Raw genomic sequence first — 3168 nt, 5'->3', positions numbered from 1 at the left:
GAAGTTCCTATTGGAGGTTAAGGGAAACCTCTCTATCCTTTCATGACTTAAGCACCCATAGATGAAGAATCTTTCCCCCTCCCCCCCCCCCCCCCCTATCTTGTAACTTTTCAAAAAAATTCAACAAGCAAGTTCTATAAACTTTCTTCTCTCAAGCCCTATCACTCCCCCTTCCAAGATTTTTTCTCCAAAAAAATTTGTTTTCACGTATGGTGAAAAATAGCTCTAAACCTAATTTTTGGTCTAACTTTAAAATATATACTATTTTATTTTAATTCTCTAATTTGCACTTTTTACCTAATTAAAACTCTACCTCTCTTTTCTCATCACTAAACTCTCGTAATTCCTAATATTGGCTCAACTCTACAAATTCTCACCAATTTTTAATTAAATTATTAATTAATTCAGTTAGTTCTCACTAACCCGATTAATTAACACAAAACACCACAAATACCGTCACCGGCCAAACATGTCACATATTCACTAAAATAATTATTTAAGTAAAATACTAAATTAAATAGTTAATTAAAATAAGCGATCTCCTTGCCTCGCAAGCTTTTTACTTCACGATCCTCAATTCTCAGCGGCAAAGTCTCCACTGACAAGTTATCTATAACTTGAGCATCATCCAACTGGATCACATGAGACGGATCCGAAATGTACTTCCTCAGCTGAGACACATGGAACACCTCATGGAGATTCAAAAGATATGGCGGTAACACACTCGGCAAGCCACTTCTCCTACTCTGTGAAGAATATGAAATGGACCAATAAAATGTGAAATAAGTTTCATAGACTTCAACGTGCAGCCAACACCAGTTATCGAAGTAACTCTTAAGAACACATGATCTCCCTCTTGGAACTCAAGTGTCTTTCTCCTCTTGTCGTGATAGCTCTTCTGAAGACTCTGCGAAGCTCCCATATTCTCTTGTAACATCTTGATCTTATCAGTAGTTTGCTGAACTATCTCGGGTCCAAGCACCACACTCTCACCAGAATCATGTCAACATAAAGGTGTATTACACCTCCTACCATACAATGCCTCAAACGACGCCATTCCAATACTAGAATGGAAACTATTGTTGTAGGTGAACTCAACCAATGGTAAGTACCTATCACAATTACATCCCTCCTCCATGACACACGCTCTTAGCAAATCGTCCAAAAACTGAATAGTCATCTATGTCTAACCATCTATTTGAGGATGATAAGCAGAACTCAACTTCAGCTTAGTACCCAACGCCTCTTGCAAACTCTTCCAAAACCTTGACATAAACCTCAGATCTTTATCTGACACAATGCTCGACGGAATACCATGCAAGCTAACAATCTTATCGATGTATAACTCACCAACTTCTGCAAGGTATAATTGATCTTAATCAGTACAAAATGAGACGATTTAGTTAATTTGTCAATAATTACCCAGATGGAATCACATCCTTTCATCGTCTTCGGTATACTTTTCACAAAATCCATGGAAATGCTATCCCACTTCCACTCAAGAATACTCAACGGTTGTATCAGACCTGACGACTTCTGATGCTCAATCTTCGACTTCTGGCCAGTCAAACAAGCATACACTAACTCATCTACTTGCTTCTTCATTCCTGGCCACCAAAATAACTTCTTCAAGTTTTGATACATCTTGGTAGCATCGGGATGAATGCTCAAACCACTCCTGTGACCTTCATCAAGAATGCTCTTCTAAATCTCTGGCACATCAGGCACGCAAACCCTATCTCTAAATCTCATCACACCATTTGTAACACCCTAATTCTTGATTTATCGAACGATTTGAATTATTATGATTTAATTTAATTATTATGTATGATAATTGATTTAACTCATTCGATTTACATCATTATATGTTTTTGTTCTAGAGTCGTGCCTTGATTTTCTTATTTCCTCCTTATCTTACTCATTTAACTCTAACTTATGTATTTGATTATTCTTATTTGCATTTAAATCTTTTTAAAGTGTGTTGCTAATTATGTGCATTTGAATATTTGTATACTTCTTCATGCATTATTTATGATTGTTAATACACACTTTGACATACAAGTTCGATCACTTAATTGTTAGTTGTTGAATGTTGGTGTTGCATGTCTATTTGCATTTTGTTGCTCATGACATGTTTATCTTTGTTTTCAATATGAGATCTTAGTTGTTGTATATGCTTCTTAGTTGTTTAGCTCATATGTTCATTAAAATTATTTGTCGGTGGTTATTTACTTGGTTTTAGACACATTTCGATCTATCTCATTTTGATGTTGTCAAAGGGGAAGAAGTTGTAATGAGTCTAGACTATTTTATGTGTTTTTATGTTGTGAGTGATTTGTGTGCAATATTTCAGGGGGAGCATAAGCTATTTTTGCGTTTTACTCAAAGTCGAATCAATTCCAAGTGAAAGCTTGCCAAACATCAAAAAGCGGGAGATTATAGTTGCATGTCCTTAATTCATTCAGGGGAGCAGCTATAACCGGTTATTTTTTTCTTGTCTTATCGCTTTCATCTTTGATTTAATTTCGATTTATTGAGTCTCCTTCATGATTTCACTTCTCGGAATCAAGTTTAAAGAGATTCATTTTAAGCATGCATAAACCATTTGTTAGGTTTTACCTTGATCATGATGTTTTTTTGATCAATTGCATGAGTAAGTGGAATGAAAATAATTTATGTTTTCATTTGAGTTGGATTCAAAGTAAAATTTCAAAGTGCTTTTAAAACTATGAAAAATTGATATTTTACGTGTTTGATTCAAGTCATGGAAATTCAACACACTTCATGATTCAAATCAAATTGGACAGAGGCAAAACTGGATCATTTGATTCGAATCATTTTTTACACATGATTCGAATCAATTTCCTGATGTTCACTTCTACTTGTGTTGATTTGAATCAAATTTTAAACATGATTCAAATCATACACTTTTTCAGCATTTTCCAGTTGAGGGTTATTGCATTTGATCCGGATCATTTATTGTACATGATTCAAATCACGAGCTCATTGATTCGAATCACACTTTCCTCATGTTAATTGCAAGATTGAGGTGATTGTCAATGGTGGTGATAAATTCCATTAAAAAGAAGTAGGTTCTTCCCTCCCTAATTTCCTTAGTAGTGGTTGTGTGGAAGGCTACGGATAAGACAGAGTTCTTCTCAAATCTTT

Source organism: Lathyrus oleraceus, chromosome 3 (genome assembly GCF_024323335.1).
Source record: "Lathyrus oleraceus cultivar Zhongwan6 chromosome 3, CAAS_Psat_ZW6_1.0, whole genome shotgun sequence".
NCBI lineage: Eukaryota > Viridiplantae > Streptophyta > Magnoliopsida > Fabales > Fabaceae > Lathyrus > Lathyrus oleraceus.
This window is presented reverse-complemented; position numbering follows the sequence as displayed.